Source organism: Symphodus melops (genome assembly GCF_947650265.1).
Source record: "Symphodus melops genome assembly, chromosome: 18".
Lineage (NCBI taxonomy): Eukaryota > Metazoa > Chordata > Actinopteri > Labriformes > Labridae > Symphodus > Symphodus melops.
The window spans coordinates 10,937,739-10,961,583 of NC_136708.1; the positions used below are offsets into that span (position 1 = coordinate 10,937,739).

The 23,845-nt window shown below is 40.5% G+C and overlaps 2 protein-coding genes across 3 annotated transcripts in view; both read right to left on the minus strand.

Annotated features, from left to right (window-relative positions):
• The window catches only part of col8a2 (collagen, type VIII, alpha 2), a 47,817-nt gene extending 38,993 nt beyond the window's left edge, over nt 1–8,824 (minus strand). The window contains exon 1 of the mRNA XM_079368211.1: nt 8,165–8,824. The gene's annotated coding sequence lies outside the window, so the exon portion shown is untranslated. The remainder of the gene's footprint in view (nt 1–8,164) is intronic.
• nrsn1l (neurensin 1-like) overlaps nt 1–23,038 on the minus strand; it is a 229,013-nt gene extending 205,975 nt beyond the window's left edge. For both annotated transcript variants that reach the window (XM_079368220.1, XM_079368218.1), the window contains exon 1: nt 23,022–23,038. The gene's annotated coding sequence lies outside the window, so the exon portion shown is untranslated. The remainder of the gene's footprint in view (nt 1–23,021) is intronic.
• Between the last annotated feature and the right edge of the window lie 807 nt (nt 23,039–23,845).

Below are 23,845 nucleotides of genomic sequence, written 5' to 3' on the forward strand. Positions count from 1 at the left end.
ATGAGAGTATAAGGAAAATAATAAGATGAAAGATCCTTAAGGTTACGTCGATCTTTATGGAAATTCCCCGTAAGGCTTATGTGACTTTGTCACTCTGCTTTGAACAACCTTTTTACACTGTGCATAGTCGTTCAAGGTAATTGTGAAGTCCTCTAACTCTGTTGTCTGTGTGCTGTCTCTTTGCTGCAAAACATGAGGTTTGAATTAGCCGGATTTCATATGGCAGAGATACAGCATTCAGGACACATCCTCTAACTTTTAAGATCTGGCGCGGACATGTCAGCATCCTCATCTTTCCCTTCCGCCTACTTGTTATCCCTCCTCTTCCTTCCCGACAAAGAGGGATGGCCATGTCTTGTCCCTTTTAAGTGAAGAAAATGACGGGAAAATAATGTATGAAATCTGTATTACAGGACTGAACTAAAAAAAACGTGGTTACTGAATGAATACTGTAACACTGAGGCAGTACTTTTAGATTCAAAATGTATTGTCTAAAAGTTCAAGACTACCCAGATTTCTGCTTCCCACCAGAGATTAACAGCACAGAAACTTTAGCTGATTGCAGGAGTTCTTTGGTATTACTGAGCTCGTTGCTCAACTTGAGGAATGGACCGGGTGTTTCCGACAGGGTAAATAAACATTGGTGTAGTAGAGAGGTTTGCAAACTTAAGCATGGTAATTCGCGAAGGAATGATCCATGTCTGGGAACAAACAGACTGCCCCTGCATGTTTCCCTGGTTCAAATCCTTGGTCGGATCAAAGGCGGCACATGGTTGCTACAAACTTTGTGCTCAAGCTTGTTTCCTATTTTTTTTTGTCTCTTCTACCTTCAAGTCGTTCATTGGTTCTCAACTCTCCTTGCCTCATTCCTGCAAATACTGCCCCTTCCAATTTCTCCTCTACATCCACTCATCATGACTGGTATAAATATATATATATTTTTTAACGTGTTCAAAGTACCTCTTTCCTTACTTTCTTGTTCCCCATATCCCTATCACACTTTCACCACATCAGGAAGACTTTGGTTTGCGCGGTTTTTGCCCAGTTTTGGAATTAATACAGCTCAGGCTCCAGTGGGCTGGTTGTTGTTTCGGCTTGCAGAGAAGGCCGGGGCCCACTGTACGGAAATGACCTCTTCTCTGGTTCAAATTAGCAGTGAGGCAACGCAACATGACTATATGCTGGCGGCTCGTAAAGGAAAGGGCAGGAAAAGTGGACTGAGAGAGTACGCAGCCATCTGTAAACCACATGAAAGTTAGTGGTAATTGAGTCAAAGCCCAACCTAATTAACTAGTTTGTTCACTGGCCAAAGAACAATCTCCTAGAAGTGGTCTTACATGTGCATCATTCACTGTTCAACCACAGTGGCAGACTTACATGGTTATCATCAAGTGGAAAATGCATTTCCATCACTTCATTCAGCAATTATCTGTAGAACGTCCATGTTTTATCTCAGGTCATGAACATTTTTGACTTTCTTTAAAGATTTACATTGCTGTTGACACCATTTACGTCTGTGTTACAAAAGCAAACAACAGCTTCCCAATCTCTTCAACATGAGAGTAGCAGCATTGCTTCAATATTGATGGATTAGTTTGAGCTACAGTATAAACCAGTTTTTTTTCTAAAATGTACTTCATGTCATTGCTGTGCATGTTATGGTGGTTTTACAGCCTCTTGTTAGTGAATCTTTACTAAAATGCCCTTTTAAAAAAAAAACTGTTCTTCGTGAATTTATTTGCTTATGATTTCATAAAAAGGTGGCTTCGATGGACAAACCAAGCAAATGATGGAGAGTCAAATAGGGATTCTCTCATCAAATTAGGCTCGTTTATCGAAGTCTTCACTGTGCAGCATCTCAAATGTTCTCAATAAAACTTGTATCCCTCCAAAATTGTTTGCAAGACCCTTCCTATCCTGTAAGCATGAAACAAAATACTTCTTCAACAGCTATCTAGCAATTACATGTACTGTAGGGATTTAAAAAAACAAAAGCAATGGAGTCAAGACCACATTAAGTACACACACACACACACACACACACACACACACACACACACACACACACACACACACACACACACACACACACACACACACACATGCACAGGAATGCCCACATCATTCACTTCAAACAGGCTGGAATGAGCCCAAAGTTGCTCTTTTTTAAAAAAAAAATTATTGTATGATTTTACTTCTTTGCTACTGATTACAGGAAATTATTCAGACAAAAGCCTCAGAGGACTGGCTGTGTTGGCCACAGCTTAATACCTGAGTGTTGCATTATGAAACACATGTTGCTCAATGGGTTCAAAGTCTGTACAGAAAGGATTAAGTCTCAAAGCCAAGGCCATTTGAACACAAAGTCTTTGAGAACCCTGCATCCCACAACTCTGAGATACTGTAACGGTGTATGCTAATGTTTGTCTAATGTGTTTGTTTACTTTTGAATGCGCTTTAGATAACTGCACTTTTTCAACATGCCATGTTGACAGCCATATCTGTATGTTGGCCCAGAATCAGAAAGGAGTAACTTTTTTTCTTCAACATTATAGAACTATGCAACAAAATACAATGGTCCTTCAATACTAAAAACATGTGTGTGCTGTTCACTGGTAAAGTATGGATCTTCTTAAACACTACAGCAAAAATTAAACAAGTGTATTTCTCAGTTTGTCACACTATTGCTTTTGCAGCCGCATGTTTAAACAGTATTAGTTTTTAGTTTGGTTACTATATTCTACCAAAGATATAGAAAAACATATCAGTAAGGTTTGCAATACATGTGTAACAAAGCAAGCATCCATTTCCTTTTCCAAAAATCTGGTTCTGTGGAATGAAATGCTTTTTATTATCCCCCTCCCAGGGAGCTATAACATCATAATAACCCTGGCCTCTTTTTTTTTTTTTTTTTTTTATGAACACCTACGTGCATGTCTAAATCAAGCTCAGACTGAACAAAAACAAAGTCTGGAGCTTTTCAAAATGGTCTCTGAAGAGCTGTTTCCAATCTCTTTCTCAATATTGACCCATCAGAGAGAGATATATCCATCCTGCATTTGAAGTGAAATAATAAAAATAAACAGTTGGCTTGGGGAGTACGTCTGTAACGAGATGAAAAGAGGGATAATGTGAGTTTTATTCTGAGGCGTTGACCCCTGTTAAGAGTTGGCCTAACATCCTGCTTTTGGAAGCCCCAAACAAAATTCTTGCCAGACGGTGAAACAAAGGGCAATGAAGGAGAGGTAGCAGACTCATAGACAAATAAACCTACCTCATGTACGACACACATGCTCATTCTTACAGCTACCTGAACCAATTTAACAATAAAAAAATATATATTCAATCAGCTTCACTTTGCTTCTGCTTCGGTCATGCAGTTTTTTCCCCCACTAAGACCAGTGTGTAAAGGGATCAAACACATCCTCCAAGACAAAGGGAAACTCTTTCTTCCTTGCATCCAGTGTTGAATCAGGAAACACTCAGCCTCAGTGGCAGAGCATGAGATGTCATATCCCATTAAGAAAGAACAGCACAGTTCCTGGATAAGCACTGAGGCGCTTCCTCCTGTTTGTCCATGTTAAAATTGAAAACATGAATTTCTGTCCCAAGTAAAAATGCATCAAACTGTTGGGAAAGTATACATTTGACTACAGGAAGCATTGCTCAATAGCAATGCCTGACAAATTTACCCAATGGCTTGGTTTCTGCCCTTTGTTCAGGCTTCACTGGCAGAAAGCAATGCCTGACATTTGGGAACGCGGTTGTTTACTGCAGGAGGTTTAGTTTGAGAGCAGTAAAGCTTCAGGGTTTAATTCAAAATCTGAAATAGTAAAATATATGGAAACACATAAAGAAGGTGAGAGATCATGACAAGAGTCAAGTGAAGTGAAGCAGAATGTTATAAGTTCAAAAAGTGGCGATACAATTACAAAAGAGTTGTCTTCTCCTGCTTCTGTCTGCTAATTGTGCCTATGATAAGTGTCCACTGATAGCTCAAGAGGGCCTGTTTATGAAGCCCCTCTAAGCTCATAGGCCCTGTGAAGACTGAGCCACCGCTGACAGAGTCAATAGGAAGTAGATGAAAAATAACAACGAGCTTCTGCCAAGCCTTCCCACTGCTTGCTCTCCCTGACTCTCTCTCGCCTTTCCCCCTGTTGCCGCCAGACCAGTGGAAAAACTCCCTCTGGTCCAGACACGGTTATGAGAGAATGAAAGAGAAAGTGGGAGACAGATAAACACAAATAAAGAGAGGTAGACAAACGAATAAGAGACTGACGAGGAGAAAAATATGAAAGAGTTTCACTTCCATTTTTTCAAGTCGCAAAAAGAGAGCCAAAGCCACGTCCTTCAAAACAAGGATCTGATTAATAATGTTCTCATCCTTTCACTCCAGACCGCCGTATGTTTACGCAGATTCACCATCTGCCAAATAGCTGACTGACTATCACTTATATTAGCTACATGTCCAGGCCAGAATTGATACCAATGATGTGCAAACAAGCTTAGAGAGTATAAACAAACTAGGCACAAAGGAAGTAATGGGAGACAAGATGAAAATCTCAAGGAATCTGCATGCCAAGATATGTTTCCATATTCATGTTTCTCTTTTCTTTTCCCCCTTTCAGTTGAAAAATAAAATCCAGCCACTGAATGCTGAATGTTATGGGTCACACTGTGATTAAGACCAGGGCCTGTATTTTGTTTCCACCGCCCTTTGCTGCAATTCTTCGTTCTTTTCATCAACAGCACCAGTGAACATACTGAAGATTGTGCACACTTACAGTGTGTGTGTGTGTGTGTGTGTGTGTGTGTGTGTGTGTGTGTGTGTGTGTGTGTGTGTGTGTGTGTGTGTGTGTGTGTGTGTGTGTGTGTGTGTGTGTGTGTGTGTGTGTGTGTGCACGTTGGGCTGTAATTACAGACATCGGCTTCCGGCTGAAAAGTGCCCTTTACAAAAACATACTCATTGTTGGTGTAGCCATTAAGGGAGTGGCCCATTTTCACCTACGAAACAAAAGCACATATGAGAGAAATGTGTGTGTGAGTGTGTGTGTGTGTGTGTGTGTGTGTGTGTGTGTGTGTGTGTGTGTGTGTCGTGAAGGTGTTTGGGTTCAAGGGAAGTAAAGGAATAAGTGGGTGTTTAATTCTCTTTGAGAATGACTGGCATTCTCCTTCATTTCCTGCAAGAACGGCATAACACTTTGAGTAACAGAAGCACATGTGCGCTCTGATACACAGACAAAAAAGCATGTACTGGTGCACAAATTGAATCCAGGGAAAAGTCATTTACGTGACACACAAAAGTTTGGAGAAATTTTCAAAAGTGATCCGGCATTCTTTGACAAGTCAAGACAAGCTGGAACAAATATCTTTGACCCTCTAAGTCAATAATGATGTGCCTAAGCAATGACAATCCTTAGGAAAACAGAAAAAAGGAAAAATCGTTAAAATACACACACACACACACACACACACACACATACACACACACACACACACACACACACTAAGTTAAAAGGTCATTATTTAAGATAAATAAAGACTCAGGATTCTTCAAAAATACAGCAACATGTTTCCCTTTACTATCTGATGCCATGTCTTTGTGTTTGTGTGTGTAAGACAGTCAACTGCCTGGTGTTCTGCCCCCTTGTGGGGGTGAAGGATAGTTTACAAGAAGAAACCCAAAAAGATAGGCATCTCCTGTGACTGTTTGAACATTTCCTTCTATCTGTATCTACTGTACCTGCGTGTCTTAGATGAAGCCAAGGTTAGAGATGCTTAATCATAGACGGATCATAGGAGCAGTTAGTAAGGAGCCATAAATAAGACCTCACCTTGACGTAGCAACAGGAATTTTCCTCTAATATTTTCAGAAACGCAAAGAGCCGATGTTGAGTTAAGGGTCTTAAAATCACCCGTCTTCAACTTGTTCTGGCCTATAAAGTAACGGCAGTGGGGCGTGAGAGTCTCAGCACTGTGTGAGCAGGAGGTTTGGCAAAGGACAACATGAGAGTGTTCATCTGTTGGAAATGTGTGTCTGAGTGAGGACTGTGTAATCCTTGTAGGTCCTTGTAGTAATGCACAGGGAATAATGTTTGCTGTGTGTGCTGCCGTGCATACTGTTTGTTTGTTGTGCTTCAACTCTTGTAGCAAAATACCTGAAAGTGCAGCTGGTTGGAGGTTGTCATTTAAGGTTAAATCATGTGACTGTACACAAACACACTTGAATTGCTTTTAATTGCAATCAACTAAAGAAATTACCAGTTGACTCCCACGTGGGAGCGCAGAGTCCCACTCAGTGCCATGACCTTACCATGGTTACAACCCAATGTCGCCATCATGCATATGGAATGGAAAATATATGCCAAGGAAAATGGCAAGTGATTCTGGCAAAAGGAGAGAGGAACACAAATAGGTACTTTAATAGAAACAAGAGAGAAGGTGAGAAGCTGAGTGGAAAAGAAAAAAATCTATGCTCTGAACTTCATGGGCAAATCTACTTTAAAAAGTAAAGCAGGCGCTGCTGTGCACCAGGAGACTTCTGTTGTAGCTCAGTGCCAGGAGGAGGGTTCACACCTTGGTGTCTATCTATTCACCTACTCCTCTTGAAGATTCTGTAACACACTGTGATGCTTACACATATTCAGCCAGCTAGGAGCATGGACGTATGATTGCATGTGAAGAGACAAACACACCAGTACACACACAGGTACATATCCAGTTGATTTGTTTTGTCTTTGTGCAGCAAGCCAGTGAAATAAAGCAGTGCTACCAAAAGATTTTTTTTTCTAATTCAGAAAACCATCCACTGTCTTTTCCAGAACGTTTCCCCTCCCTCCTTCCCTCTTTCCCTTTTCTTCCCTCACCCTGCACCTTTCTCTCTCAAAAGTCTCCTTCCTCTTGGTAAAAAAAAAAAAAGGGGGGAAAAAAAGGCTGTTGCTAGTGCACTGGAACATGTGTTAGAAAAATGTATCTCCTCTGCAAAGCATGCATTTTGGAATTCTCTCTTAACTTTTTACTTTGTTTTTGTACTTTATCCCTTTTCATTTTATCTGGTTCTATCTCTGTCAGTTTGTCATTTAAAAAAAGTCTGCTGTTGGTGCACTGAAACACGTGGTTAAAATATGTATCTCCCCTGCAAAAAATATGTTTTGGAGTTCTTTCAAGTCTTCAGCACTTTGTTTTTGTTCCCCTTGGTCTTGTCCCTTTTCATTATTGCTTATCGAAAGTTTGTCATGAGTGATACCTGAAGACTCAAAGTCAAGGCAATTTCTCCACTCTCTGTCTGCTATGAAGAGATGTCGTTACAATGGAATGCAGCGTCACTTGCCAGAGGCGTCACAGTGGATGGACAGAGTAAAGCAACAGGGGAACAAGGGGTAGACAAGAGAAGAGAGGACCATGTGTCCATTTGTTGTAATGCTTTACTTTGGTACATTCCATCCACTATATCAGCGTTAAACTCCCATAATATCCAACAAGCTGCAGTCTATGCAAACAGAATAGACAATATGAAAACAGTATGTCAAAGTTTGAGAACACAACTATAACTGCATGCAAGACAGTCCAAGTGTTTGTTATTGAGCAAAAGCCATTGTACATATTCAACAAACACACTACTCCATTCCTATACACAGTCTAATTACCCACCACGCCCACTTCAACATAATCAACCAAAGTCCAGAGTATGCAAGTATTGATGAAACAAAATATCAGCCCCAACATCTGAAAACTCTGATACCCAAGACTGAATCAGTAATCAATAACACCTCAAACACAAGGTTTCTTTTTTTTTTTTTTTTTTTTTGATTACAGAGAAATTTAGGATCCCCACAGTAAATTAATACAAGGTTCATATCCACACATGTTATAGTGTATGTATGTATGTCCTGGTGGTAGCTTCATGAAAAAATGGTACCGGTTTCTTTTAATCTGCAAGCTGCTACTCTGTGCACTAGCTTAGGACTGAGAAGAATTATGCAGGTCCCATGACTAAGTTATTTCTCCGTCTGCTTTTTATTTTAATTTTTTCTCCTTTCCTTTTTCCACTCCTGTTTCTTTATGCTTGGGCCACTCATGCCACATGTGACAAAAGAAGAAAAGGACAACACAAAAACTGACAGGATAGGAGGATGCTGACGGGGCCAGGGCAGGTAAGACTTACCTTTCTCTGCTCAGAGCGTTGAGGGGCAGGGAGGGGGGTAGCTCTGGATAAGGGCAGCGGTAGGTGTGAGCGTCAGGTGGATCTCTTCTACCTCCCTCCTTGCTTCAGCCACGCGTGTCTCCCATGGGACGTATCAGCATCAGATACTCAGTGAACATGCATACAAAAAATGCGTTGTCCTTTTGCAAAGCCCAAAATTGGTTACGTGCAACAACAAAAAAAACAAAAAAAATGTGTACGTTGAAAATTAGATAACTCCAGGTGGAGTATGATCAATTTTTAGTTATCTGCTTCCAACCAAACAAAACAAAGTCCATCCATGTGCTTATTTCGGCAGAGAAGACAAAAGTAAAAGAGAGAGTGAAAAATCCTCTAAGTGCTGTCTTCAAGCTGTCCACACGCAGGTCTGAGGAGCACCTTCCCAATCTGTTAGCTCTCGCTCTCCAGGGTGGAAAGTAGGAGGGAAGGACTGAGGGAGCAGGACAGAGAGGGAGCGAGACGGAGAAACAGTGGAGGGAGAGTCAGTCAGTCAGTCAAGTCAGTCAGGCATTCAGGCAGGCAGCAATGCAGTGTATATTGAGCTAAATTCTGTGGGTCCAAGCCAGCAGAGCTCCCACTCCCAAGACTTATAACCAGGAGCTGTGCACCTCGCTGCTCCAATCTCCCTGGCTCACTCCGTTATCCCTCTCCCACTGAATTATTTTGGGAAAGACAGACAGGATTGTTCACTGGGTTAAACCCCTTTACACAGAAAGAAAGTGTCTGTGGCTGGATTCTCTGAGGAAGGAGGGGAGTGAGCAGGATGGGGTGGGGTAGCAGCGGCGCAGGGTGGGGTGGGGTAGGATGAAGAGGAGGGATGGGAACGAAACATAGAATAAAAGAGTAGAGTTAGGAGATTTCTATTGCTCATCAAGAGCCTGCTTCAATTCCCCTATTGCCAAAAATGTACATTCTAAGAAATCACTTTTTATACTTCTGTTAAAACATGCTCATAAACACAAAAATCTAACCAAGAAATCAGGCTCAACCTAGCCACAAAAAATTTAGAGAATTTATCCATAAAGTCTCTTTCCAAAACTTCTCTCCCTCCCTGCCCTGTCGCGCCATTGGCCAATTAATAATCTCTATGCATTACATAACACTAAATAAGGGTAATACATAAAGGGGCATTATGTTGCCACCTACAACCTGTTCCATCTGTTTGTGTATAATCATAACATGACAGTACTGCCTTGGGGATCATCTAAAGCAAAGCAGCAAATGACATTTCAAAATTTACCACTGCTGTTATTCATTGGTACATGATGTATTATTGTACATGTACAATACATGTAAGACAGTTCTTACATTTACACACGCCAAGTATTTGCTGGAAAAATGCATAAATTCTTATCAACATGGAAATGATGTTTTGGAAGTTAGCTTACAACCGAGAAACTGCAAGTCATATCTTTCCAACAGAAGTTAACTTAGACCAGTACAAGATTAGCGTTCTGTGTTTTAAATTGGCACGGTGTTAGCTGGCTCTGTACTTTGGTAGTGGACCTTGAAGAGAAATCTGCTCCGTGGCTCTGATTGGACAAGCCAGAAAAAAAGCTGGCCATGCCTTTTCCTGGAAGACCTACTGGGACAGAGCCATTGGCAAAGTCCGAGATTAGATAGAGATTCTAATGTCATGTAGATCTTGAAATGCTAGAGCAAGGGGAAAGAGAGGGAAAAGAAATTTAGAGAAAACTGTGTTGAACTTTGTCCATTATGTTTGTGGTATTGATTGTCTTTCTGTTGTGCCATTTAAGATTGGCCGATAAAAAGGAATGACATTTTAGCGGAATCCACTTTTTCCCAATTTTGATGGACATTTAAATTCCAGCCACTTAACATCTGAGCAAGTTTTATTCGGATAATGTATTTGTTTTTGAATTTGTCTTTGTTGTATTGCTGATGTGTTGGTTTATATTAAGGATTGTATAGGCATAAATAAGCCGTGGGCTTGAGCATATTCCTTTTATGGTCATTAATTATTTGAATTGCTTTGTGTGAAATGGACAAGTGTAAACATGTTAAGTGTTTTTTAGTAACTGTAAGTGGAATAATTGCACACATTTTTAACACTTTCATTGTTTTAATAATTCATTTGTAATGCTTATTTTATTAAGTTGGACTCAATTTTTGAAAAATATGGTACATTGATGAGCCAGACAAAGTTTGGAGCGTTTCTTTTATTTTGAGTAATTCCATCAAAAGCAAGAGAGCAAAATGGTGAAACATTCATTGGAAGGATTTATTTTGCATACATTCTATTGAAGAGATCTCTATGAAAGCAATCAATAATTGTTTATTTCATCGGAAGGTCATAAACTAGCAAATTATTGATTGCACTACCGGAGTCAAAAGCAAAAGCATTTAATGACTGGAGCCGTCAAAATTGAATTATCATTAAAAAAAATAAGCAATTGGCGTCATTTCTGTGAAAGACCCATGGTGCAGTTTGAATAGCCCTCTGAAACATGGAAAGGGTGGAGTGACCAGATGCCCAGCCATGATGTCATCAATAGGAGCCCTGTATGGTAGTCAGGCCTGCCATTCATCCGTCCACAGTGTGAGCATGTGTGTTGTTGTTGATCCGCCCTAGCACAACAGCAATTGCTTTCTATAGCTCAATGAGGTAAGGAATTGGTTAGTGGCGGCTAAAAGATAAACATGAGGAAACCATTGCTTATACAAGTTACAGCTATGGTACAGTATCACAAAAGAATCCTGCTTCTGGCTGGAATATCTGCTCACCTTCTAATATTCTCACAAAACGCATTGTTATTCCCAAGCATATCTTTTGGTCGGCACACACCCCTCAGAAAATCCCCAAACCATTCAATGCAGCTTAGTACACAAGTCCCCTCCCACTCGCTTGCTTTACAAGGTGAAACATTTCCGAGAAGAGGGAAAAAACACCTTGTCGTCAAAAGATTCTCTTTTTCACTCCACTTTTCCCTTTTTGCGCAATTCCATTAGTAAGAGTAAAAACAAAAAGTGGCCGTTAACTGAGTGGAAACTGCTGCATTGCATCAAACAGACCTGTCTTTGCCCTTGATGTGCATTAAAAGCCCAAAAATAAGCCATGAAGGGCAGGTTGGCGTCACCGATACACTCCACCCTACACCACACCCATTGCACAGAACATAGACCCACTATGTGTTAATGTAGTGGGGTCTGTTCTACTCAAAGGTGATGTGTTTAGGGTTGGTTGATTTTGTTTGGGGCTGCAATGGGCATGTGTGCTCCTTGAGTGGGTTGTGTAAATGGCAGGCGTGTGTTGAAGGGTGGAGTTGCTTGTGTTTATAAGCTTGATTGGAATTAACTTTTGGGTTGTAATCTGAACTTGTTTATTCTACTTAGTGGCCACACTGAGATAAGTATTGTACAGTGGTAACAGAGTTGATAGCATAAGCTAATATGGTTTTTAAAGTGTTAAATCTCATTACCCTGATGGACAAATACCCTTTACAAGCAGGCTTTCATCAAGCCTACATCAAATGTAGGTTTGGAGAAAAACATTGTGAACTTTCTTTTAATACTTACTTGTATTCAAACAAGTCCTCAATATCAAGTAACACAGGTCAAAGGTAAAAGTTCATGCAAGGACAGCAGAGGACAGATGTTCTTCTTTTCCATCTCTGACTTTCGTCCTCAGCTTTTATACTCCTTTTTTCACTATCAGCCTCTTTTTCCCTTGGGCCTTAACTCAAAGGGCCATTTGCTCTCAGGTGATGTGGTCCACCTTTGTCTGTTCTAACCTTACAAAGGAATGCCTGGCATTCACCAGGCTGTGCCTACACAGGGATGTTAAGGAGAGTGAAAGAAAGGCAGTGAGGAGAAAGTAAGTAGGTAGAAGAACACAAAGTAAAAAGATCAAACATTTGTTATGGAGAATCGAAAAGGAAATAATTACACTAGGGGTGGGACTTTAACGTGTTAATTACGATTGATTAATTAATTACAAATAACGTGTTAAATTTTTGTTAACGCATTTAATCACAGTTTGCCTCATAAACAGCGCAGAACTGTTTGTCATTGCTCCGCGCTAGCTCCGCCACAAGTACAAACAAGCAGCCTAAATTCTAAATGCTCTGGACTGTAGACCGCTATTAGTGGCAGAAGATAAGGAGTTAGAAAATGGGCTAAAGATAGCAACGTGTTCATTCATCCACCAAAATCCATTTAGATTGAAAAGTGTTGCTTTTCAGGGTAAATGTTGTGATGCACTTAAAATGCGATTAATTTCGATTGATTAAAAAAGGCCTGAGTTCATTTGTTAATTTTTTTTAATCAAGTCTCACCTCTAAATTAAACATTCACAAAAGCCATAAGGTAGGAAAGACACAACAATAATTCTGGAGGGATAGGGGAGTTTCGTTTTTTTCACACGCTTTGGATAAAACTTGAGAGCTCTGAAATTGATGTAAATTTCAACAGAAAAATTCCTCTGAAATGGGTTTGGGACTCTGTCACCACGCTTGGCTGGCACAAGGATGGAGGGGGTTGGGGGTGGAGACTTTGGATTGGGTTTACAGAGGGCATATGAGAGGAGGGGAGTAAAGGGGAATGATAGAACCGGTAGAGTAGAATATGTTTCTGGCAGGATCACTCTGGTTAACCTGATGGATATTGTTGCAGTGCTCAGATATATATCCCATTTCATTTGACATTGATGAAGGCAGGAAGGTGGGACAGAAAAAGGATTGCAGTGTTCCATCATGGAAAATATCACCATAGCAATTAGAGAGGAAAGAGGCGGGGATTCTTCCAAATTTTTGCACCATACAAGAAAGGGCTGGGGTAAACAAAAAGATAGACATATAGAGACTACCAGGAAATATATCAGGAAAATTGTTTGTTATTTGATGGGCGGACAAGGTATTCCCCTTACTTTCTTCATAAGGAATAACGAGGAGGTGGAGGCGGGAGCACATTTTTAAGTGTTTTAGTAGCAAGTCCACCTTTTCTTGCTCTTCCTCATACACACACACACACACCTACACACGCACACACACACACATACACTTCCAAGCAGACGTGCAAGGTGCTGCAGCATGTGCAAATAAAAGAGTGGCGACTGAATGGTATTTTACAGCTTCTGTATTTGTGGCTCTGGGTGGTCCCTGCTGAAAGACTTCTAGGGTCATTAATCATCAGTCGGTAATCAGATGTCAGGTGTGTGTGTTTGTGACAGAAAGAGCAGGGGGCTGGTTGGAAACCAAATAGGGCGCAAGAGCGCCTACTGTACTCTGCTGTATGAAAGAACAGAAAATGTATGAAAGCATGTTTGAGGTTAACCAGTGGATATCCTAATCAGCCAAGATGAATGAATGTGAATTATTGCCTGGTAATTGTTTCCAGTGTGCAAACTGCTGCTTTATATTACATAAAAGCAATACCTCAAAGGAGTGTTAATGTTTGGTGTTTCAGCCAAGCTACACAAATTAAGTAATTGAGAAAAAACGACTTAATTACTACTCTTTTAGAATTTATAATTTCTTTTTTTTTAAAAGGCCATACATAATTGCCGATTCTAATTCCCCTGCCACCAATTTAGCCTATATCCTGCTAATCTTCAGTTAAGGCGTAGACGCTAACAGAAAACAAAAAAACACATCTGTGCCCAACTGATAAGCTCATCAATCTACAGATAATTCAAATTCTGTTTTTCTTGTTCTTCTTGATGACAGACTTTTCTCGACCCACCATCCATAACAAGGCGAAGGAAGAAAAATGCCATTCAAGTCCAAAGACAGAGTAACAAACTTTTAGGTTTGTTTTGTTACTCTTTTTTAAACTATTTTCCGTTTTAGAACCAGCAGGCAAGAGAGTCATTTCCCTCACCGCTGAAGCAACAGAATCCCATAACCCAAACAATCAGGTTAGAATAAATAAAGTCAACTGCTGGAGTTTAGAGAGCTCAGCATCTCATCGAAAAACTCCACCCTAGTTGGGGTTTGCACTCTGGACCAAAGATGAGTAAAGTTCAGTTGTGGGTGTCTTAAACCAGGAAATGATTATGGTACAGATCTGACTGAAACCATCCCAGTACAGCACAGGTTTATTATTTAAGATCACATGTATTGAAGCCAAAAGCTACAAACTTGGTTCACAATGTGTTGAGGACATTTATCTCTGGATCACATATTAATGATATCAGTCATTGCACACATAGCAAATGGTTTTCTCATGACTTTATTTCATTATCTTGATATCAGAGATAGCAAGGTTTTTTGTAAATACGTAGTTGGATGTTTAGGCACACCTTGAATAACATCTGAATGATACAGTAATAATATTTGAAAAATGATGACCTGCATTATCCAATGAGTATTTAATATTTTATCATCTTGACCAAATGTAATTCAATGTATTGCACTTCATGCTAACCAAAAATATATTCAGATTTAAAAGGCTTGTTTGATCCTCAAATCAGATTTGAAAACTCACAGGCTGTACCCAACTGAGATGACACGCCATATAGGTTTGATATCTCAGGCAATACAACAACCTGGTTTGTGAACTTTTAAGTGTCAACAATCCTTTACTTGAACTTTACCCTTTGCTTTCACACTTGGTAGCCTCTGTGTTCCCAAGATGCCTTGGGAGGTAACTCCTGTCCTTTCCAACCTGCAGTTGTAGGTTTAGTCCTCTTATAACAAACTCATCCAGTCACTTGACCACTCTCTGACCCTGGAGGACCTCCAGTATTGTTTGGCTTGTGATATAGCCAAATATCCCTGCTGTGAAGCTTTTCTCTGTGAAGCTGTCAGCTGTGCTGTGTGCAAAGAGGCACATACACTCACACATCTTGCTTAATGGTATGACATTCGTTTGGTAAAATAGTGCCTTTTCCCACCTGGCTTCATGTCTAGCTTTGTGAATGTGTCCTGACATGCTTACAGGAACCTCCTCCCTAAATAGCTGCTTCCACTAGTTCCACCATCCGCCATCTTCCAAATACAAAGAAACAGAGAAACTGCACTGTAGTGCACACACAATGTATGGATATCACATCATGAATTTCAGATTCTGAATGGGTCAGATGTCATGATAAATGGATCTGGGAAAAGAGTTTGAAAAACACAAAATTGGCCCTCAGCAAGACATTTAGAAATATTAACTGTAGGAAGGGATCATTTTCTGCCTTTGATCATTCTGGGAGTATAAATAGGGAACAATGTGACCTTGTTCAGTGAGGGGGGAATTAGCCATAAACTGCTGGTGACTGAGTGACTGTTTGATCCATAACACACCCATTGGGGAAACACTGTTTTTTCATGCAAAATTCATTAACTTGACTTATTCCTGCAAAACCAAGAAGACAGGGTGGCGTAAGGATGGAAATATGTGTGTGTATATTACACAAAACAAGCTGTCAAACTGTAGTATAAATAATGAGGCTGTCAACATGAGTGGCCAGCCTTTGCCAACAAACCACAGTTTATGTCAGGGGAGCCCAGCTAACACTAACTCTCCCATGCACCTTCACTGAGTGGCAAATCAAGTTTTTGTTTCTCTGCCTCTCTGCTTCTCCGCCCTCTTTCTGTTTTTCTGCTTTTTGCCCAGTTTCTCCTCGGAAGCCTGAAGATGTGTAGCTATGCGAAAGAAAACAGGCAGCAGGCCTCCAGCCTTGGTTTGCATGGAGAACATGCCAGAAAAACAAAGATTTCTGAACTGTACAAACACTACAGCAGAAAAACTGCCACAAGGACCACCCATGGAGGTGGCAAGTGAACAATCAAGACCAAAACCAGCTTTTTGGATCATAGTGCTACTAGATAAAAAAGTTCAACATGCGTGAGTGGATCAGGAGTTGCGGACACATTATGGGCTAAATGAGATAGAAAGAAAACAGTGTAAATGTAGAAGTGGGCGTGTTCTAATGCAGACCAGTACCACTAAAGATTGTTTCTCTTTAATGAGTCCATCCCTCACAATTTGCATCCATTACATTGATTCCATATCCATTCCCTCCACTAGTCAAGCTCTCCTCTTAAGGTATGTACTAAAGTCAATGCTAAAAGCTGAGCTGAGTTTTTAATGAAAATGGTTTGTTAAAAGTAATGTATCTTTTCAACAGAGATGTAAAAATGATTTTAAAATGTAGAGTCCCACAAACATTTACTTTAAACATTGTTTGTGTAATTTATTTATTTTTCCCCGGTCCCTATTGGCTTTGATGCTAAATCAACCATGAGAGATCCGACCTGATCACCTTCAGGCCCAGGGAAAAATCTGCACTTGGTGCATTCCATTTGCTTATTATTGTGTCCTCATTGTGAGCAATGAAGCCAAAAAAGATTGGCTAGATGAAAGCAAGCAGACCTTTTTCAGACCAGTGCAGATGAAGGAGAGGATATACTGTAAGTTTATGTGAATGAAATGGAGCTCATTTTCATCTACTGTATGCTACATAAGTGGGGTTCCTGTTCTAACAGCTTTACAGAGTGCAGGTTCAGAGAATGAACAGAGAATGAGGTGGTAGCTGTTTAAGGAACTTAAACAACCCAAGGCTTGAGGTGTTGACTCTGTACCATGAATTTGAAGTGCCTTACCTTGTCCTTTTAGAATTATGAAACAGCACGCACATCTGAATTGTTCAGTACTGGCTGCGAACAAAAAACATCCAAAGACAAAGTCTGCACACCAGACGCTAAAGCAAGGGATCCATCCATCCATTTTCTACTGCTTATCCATAGGGCCAGGTTGCGGGGGCAGCAGTCTAAGCAGAGATGCCCATACTTCCTTCGCCCTAGACACTTCCTCCAATTCTTCCGGTGGGGCCCTGAAGTGACGAGAGACATTGTCTCTCCAGCATGTCCTTGGTATACCCCAAGGGACATACTAGGAACATCTCCCTAGGGAGACGTCCAAGGGATATCCGGAAAAAATGCCTGAGCAAACTCAGCGGACTTATCACGATGTGGAGGAGTAGCGGCTCAATTCCAGGCTACTCCCTGGTGACTCAGTTCCTTACCCTATCTCTAAGGGTGAGCCCAGCCACCCTGCGGAGGAAGCCTATTTCAGCCGCTTGTATTCGGGATCTTGTTCTCTAAGTCATGACCCACAGTTCATGACCATAGGTGAGTGCTGACCCTCATCCCAGCTGCCTCACCACCCCAGTGCACGCTGGAGGTCCAGGTTCAAAGAAGCCAACAGGACCACATCCTCACCAAAAAGCAGAGATGAGGTCCTGTGGTCCCCAAACCAGACCCCCTCCGGCCACTGACTGCACCTAGAGATTCTGTCCATAAAAATTATGAACAGAACAAGAGGCCAACGCGCACCGGTAACAGATCCAGCTTGCTGCCGGAAATGCAAAACAGGCTCCTGCCCCGGTCATAATGCTTTGCTCCTTTAATATTTGGGCACTTTTATGACTTAATCTTGTTCTCACACCACTGGCACTACCTCCACTGTACATGAATAAACAACACATACTTCCAGAGGGTCAGCGCTTTGTTTCTAAGGTTCCTAAACTGTTTAGAGGTGTCTTTTAAATAGCACGTTTTCTCTCCTGCACAGGTTATGTACATTTCTTGATATCAATATGAGTCTATTTTTTAATTGCACAGGTTTAATTTGTAATTTGTCTATTGTTAGTCATATGGGGGCTCTAACTCTTGTTCCGGGTTTATTATATACAGAAGGGAGGTGGGACAGCTGTTATTTATTGTAACTAATGACTTGTGTACTGCTACTGGCTCTATCTGTCTAGCTATGGTTGACAAGTCTCTGTAAAATCGCATGGCGGTCCGGGACAGGACTGGACAGACCTTAGCAAAGGGCCCCGAACCCCATACTCCCAGAGCACCCCCACAGGACACCACGGGGGACACAGTTAAATGCCTACAAGTCCACAAAGAAGATATGAACTGGTTGGGCGAACTCCAATGAACCCTCGAGCACCTGATGGAGAGTGTGGAGCTGGTCCAGTGATCCACAGCCGCTGCTGCAAATGCTCTGTCCATGTTGGGAACAAATGAAAAGTGAAGCTAACACTCAGGAAAAAGGCCAGATGTACACAGGCTCTTAGAATACCAGTTTTCAGTGCTGTGTCCAAAAAGACGTGCCTCTCATAGAGCCTATCATGAAATTAGGTGTGGAGGTTTAGCTTTTGGAGCGGTGGATAGCTCATCCAACCTTTCTGAACTGCATTCTATCAGGGACCCACATTGTACATGCTTCAGCCCCTTTTACACACCTCTCTACTCCAACTTATCAAGCTGTTAGTTGGCCTGTGAACAATGAGAATACCCAGGAGGGACAGTCATCCTTTCCCAGTAACTTTTTGATCCTTTGTCACAAGTTATCTGTCAATCCTAGGGTCTATATTGTCATCAGAGGGCAGCCAATGGGTTCAAGATTGAGTATAAAATGAATGATTAGCTTTTGAGCCAGGTTCTAAAGGGCTGTCCACTATAAACACTGGTTTAGCAGCAGAGTTTCATGTTGTGGCTACCATCTTGAAAATGTTTTTTTTTATTGTCTTTTTCAGTAAACTGCCAAATCTTAAACACAGCCCCACAACTTATCAACACTTTACCAATTAGCACCCCTCTCAAATACAATAGCCTGTTGCAATCTTGTGGCAAAATCCTGTAACTCTGCAAGTTTGTCTGTCTGTTTGAACACAAATGGACGTTCATGTGCAGGAGGTGTAGGCTGGGACATGTACAGGACATCTACATTTTCTCTCAGATTTCCTGCTTTGACTTGCAGCTAGCGGAAGGCATGTCTTTTCTTTCCTGAGACAGACTAATAAACATTATTGTTGGAGCTAGGGAAATAAGCTTGAATGGGACAAGGTCATGACTTCTGTCAGTTGTGCGTGTGCGTGTGCTCAGGAAACACACAATAAAGGATGGGCTGTGTAAATGCAAAGAGAATAGTAGAGAAAATAAACAGAAGGGATTAGAAAGGAACATTAGAAAGTATATTACTAACAGTGCCTCTAAAGTCACAGTAATTGTGCATCGGATGTTAGAGCACATTATTGTAGGCTGCCAAATAAATGTGTTTTTCAAGTTTCACTCAGCAAGGCTTTTTCCTTCTGCTAACCTCCGCAATTAGTTGGGCAGCATACTCTGAGATTTTAGCCAGTTCCAACAAAAAACAATGTTATCATTTGGTTACAAATGGCCAAAATCCCCACAACACTAATCCAGCACAGTTAAAATTCCAGGACAAACAAATGTTCACACTTAACATCCAATCCTGTGCTTCCTTTGGGCTGTTAAATGCAAATAACTTGCAGAAGGACAGAGCTGTTCTCTTCTGGCCAATTTCTCAAGGCAATAGAAGGAGATTGTAAATTGCTGACAATAATGTTCTATAAAATACAAATCAATTGTTTGTTAGTGCTGCAATTCAGTTAAATTGCATAAAATTGTCACAATTGTAGATCTTGGCATTGTAAAAACTCACACTAAAACCCAGACAGGATGCTGGGTTTTTATGATGCTGTGACATTTCTAATGTTAAATTAGGTGGTAGATAGGGATAACCGTGAAAATCAAATGAAATATCTACAGTCTACATGACTGTTTAAGATTTTTTACAGATGCTGTAGAATATTTTATATCATCCCTTAAAGGTTAACAGGCATATACAAGTACTTTCATTTCTTTGCTTTGTGTTTATCTCTCTTCTCTGGTTTGTCTTAAAAGGCTGAGGCTGATGCTATTCTGGAAAAGATATTAGCCTGTTTTTTTATTTGAAACCTAAAACTACTGTACATTAGTCAATTCTCCACCACCATATTATTGTGTATCTAGATTCGATATCAATTTTGTCCAGCTGTAGTGGATGTATTTTAAGGAAAGTGGACTGAACCTATAGACAAACATGAATGCAAACATACTGAACTGCATGTCCTTGCTTTTCTGAAGGTCTTCATCATTGTTTTTCCTAATTTCCCAGGATCCTACCTCTTCTCTTGCCTCCTGTCCTTCATCCTCTACATATTTCTCCCTCAGTGTGGGTTTTAAAGGCTGAGACTTCAACCCAACCAGTGGGCTGTGGTTCCCTCCTAAACCATTCACATGGAACTGGTTAGGAAGACATTCCTTCCATGGAGGGAATGTCTGGCACCAAGCGCCTGTAATACAGAAATCATAAACGGGAGGTCCAGCCTAATCATATCCCATGGCACTCTCACCCTCTCTGAGCTCCCTCTTCCTCCTTCCTCTTCCTCTAGTCCTCTCTGAGGAGCTATTAAGAAGTGGACGGGTAGACCAAGGGCATTAGCTGATCCTATCTTTTCCTTTCCTGTGTAAAATAAGGGTGTTAATCACTTGCGGAAGTTCAGCCAATCAGATTCTGGTAGGTGGCAAATAGTCTTCTGATCTGTTGCCTCAAATCCATGAGAAGTGTTTCATATTTCCATCAATAAATAGATAAAATGCTATGGACTAGGTTTCATAGATGATTCTGTTTTTACACTTTACATGCAGTCACAATAAAATAATGCAATTACAAATCTTATGTAAAAGACATGCTCCCTCAGAGACAAACTTGTGTTTTATTTTAAGACTGTTGAGAGGCTACAAGGATTCTCAGTTTCCAACCATGTTTGTTATTGTCAAAGTCAAGTAGGTTAAAAAAATATCATGCTGGATACTACTGTACTTTCAAAGCTCTGCATCTCACAGGCAGGGGCTTATGATAAATCAAGCAAGTGAAACATTTATTCAAATCTGCAAGAACAAATATATGACAGATGGTTAACCTGGAGTCATGAGCCCATGGGTAATAATAACCTGACGCTGCAGGGGAGCTGCAGCGCTATAAGCCATTCTAGCTTAATGTTTTGCAATAGTCTGGAACTTCTGGGGTTTTTTTCACTCTCAAGGCCCTCATCAATTTCATTTTCTGAAGGGTAACCTGTCCAACACCAAACAGTGGACAAAAGGGTCAAATAGCTGTTGAAGAAAATAAAAGTTAAGTAGTTCTCTCCATTATTGCTGTAAAACCAAAACAGTCCTTAACAATTATAGCATTTACATTTTTGGGTAGCCAGAAACACGACTTCATATAAATAATAAACAGTGGTTCAAAAACTTTTTTTCCTTCGAGTCCACCATATTTGCATCTAAGAAAAGCTGAGCCCTACAACTGCTGTCAAAAATTTTAAAAAAAATTCTTCTTTTATGCAGTCCCTACAGAATAAGAAAAAAGACTTGTTCTTACCAAAATACCTTTGTATAAACTATAGAGTAAGGGTGTTATTGTGATTTTAGTTTGTATCTGCAAATGTTATTTGAACAACCTCGTTAAAAATTGACAGCTATGCTAGTGCTAGCAAGCTACAAGCTATCGATTCCACTTTCGATCTAAACCAATTGGTTTTAACCTAATGTATTGTTTTTATCCACTGTAAGGCGACCTTGGGTGGCTTGAAAGGCGCCATTAAATAAAATGTATCATTATTATTATTATTATTATTATTAATTGGCTGCACAAGCTTTACGACACTGTCATCTTACAGTGTAGGGGCTGATTTTTCTTTTAACTAAAATATGTTGGTTGCATATTTACCACATCTAAAGAATGTTTAGCTCTATCAATTACATTGTTCAATATTTTTCCCTGCAAAGTCAACGAAAATATCTTTACAGATCATAAGGCTGAAGCATTAAAGGTCCCATAATATGCCCTTTTTGGGATTCATATATCTATTTCACGTCTGCTAAAGTATGTTCACAATTGCTAATGTTCGAAAAAAGTGTCAGTTTTCATGTACTGCCGCTCCATGCAGGCTCTCTCATCTGCCTATATTTCTTATGTTAGAAGTGCCCAGGAGCAGAGTCTCCAGTGTGGCCCCTTTTACCATATTGGGAATGTAGACTGTTGCTCTGAGCGGAACAGCATGAGCTTGGACTTGCTACAACAAGCCAATGGACTTGGATCAGTAACATCCTCGCAGTGTGATGTCACACTTTATATTTCAATGAGGGGGGCGAGAGACTGAGCGTTTCATGCAGCTACTACTACTGCTAACAAGAGGACGTAAGAGAAGTCGCATTTCCACAGACTTTAAATTTTTGCACACTGATGTACCTAAACACTCACAAGACATCTGAAAAACAACATATAGGACTATATATAGACAATCCAAGCATAAATTATAGTTAACGTATAGTTTGGATCTTTGTTCACAACTTAAGATACAACTTTGTTTTGGCTTTATTCAAAGCAATCCATCAAATATGTCAGAAAATGTTTCTTTAGCTTCAAAGATTTTTTAGATAATTCTTTCCAATGGGCTGAATAGACAGCCCTGCCTTCATGCAGCTTTTCTTTTGTCTTTTTCTGGTAATGGTTTTTGTGCCTTAGATGTTCCAGTAGTCTCTGTCAGGCTTTCTGGCTTAATTCAGAGAACCTACAGATGTCCCAGCCTCTGTTTCCTTCTACTGTTTCTCCACTGCTGCACTTGGCCCTGATTTGTCTTCTTGGATAAAGGTGATGAGAAACGAAGCAGCAGAGGATTGCCTCTGTCCCAGTGCCTCATACATGAGAACTAACAAGTGCCAAGCACAAGCAGTGGATTTTCCACTTCAAGCCTGACCTTTCATAGCTGAAGCTTGGGATCATTTTAAGAAAATGTTGACCTCTGAAAAGGCAACTGTCTCTCTTGTTTTTTGTTATCTGAAACGTTACCATGTTTTTCCAATACTAAAATGTGTCCCTAGTCCATCTACAAACCCCTCAATCATGAGAAAAGTCCATCCATAGCCTTTGCCTGCTCCACTTTTCAGAAAATGTGTTCAAACAGACCATTTGGAGATTTTCCCTTTGTGACATCACAAAGGGCAGTAACTCTTCCCCCTGTTCGGTGATACTCCCACAGTTTGTTCTGTCCTCTGAGTCTTCCTTTCCACCATAAGCAATCATAGTGTGGTGCCAGAAAGCCACCTTCCTTCCAGAGGTGTTTGGACAAACGTAGTTCACTTGCATTTAAAGTCATAGATACAGAGACAACCTGTCAGGCTGAAAGAGAGGGCTTAATAGTTATGATCAAATAAAGTATCAGTGGATTTTTGGAAAGAAATTTCACAGACATGGTTTGGGGACCTCTGAAGTTGTTGAAAATGATTATAATATGTGACCTTTAATTGCTTGAAAAGCTTTGACAGATTAATTGAAGTTTTTTTTATGATTGACCCTATTGCAAAAAAAAAATCAAGAAAGACAAGAAAGTTTTAGCTTTTCAGCCTGACCTTCTCCCTCCTGTCTTTTTGAGCCTAGGTCTTTGCTTAAATGCTGTAAGTGGCAGCTCCACATCTCTCCTGGTTTGGGTTTCTTAAGGAAACACTCTATCATTGAGACCCTGAAAATCTGAGCAAGGGAAACAATGGTGCCCTTGAATTTCTCCTCCTCATTTTGCATGAAATGATATCTAGATTAAACACAATATTATTGTTGGCCCATGCAAGCTAATCACAATTTTCTCTCACCCATGCACGAATATGGTCCATGTGGAAATAGTCCTTATTCCAAAACACAAGTTGTTCTTACTGCTTCCTGATGGTAGAGTTCTAGAGAAGGAGATGGGAGTTTGTAATAGAAAAGTGGGGGGAAAGTGACTTTGAGGCAGTATGAGATCAAGATGGCAGATCAAAAAATAAACAGTTACACTGCACA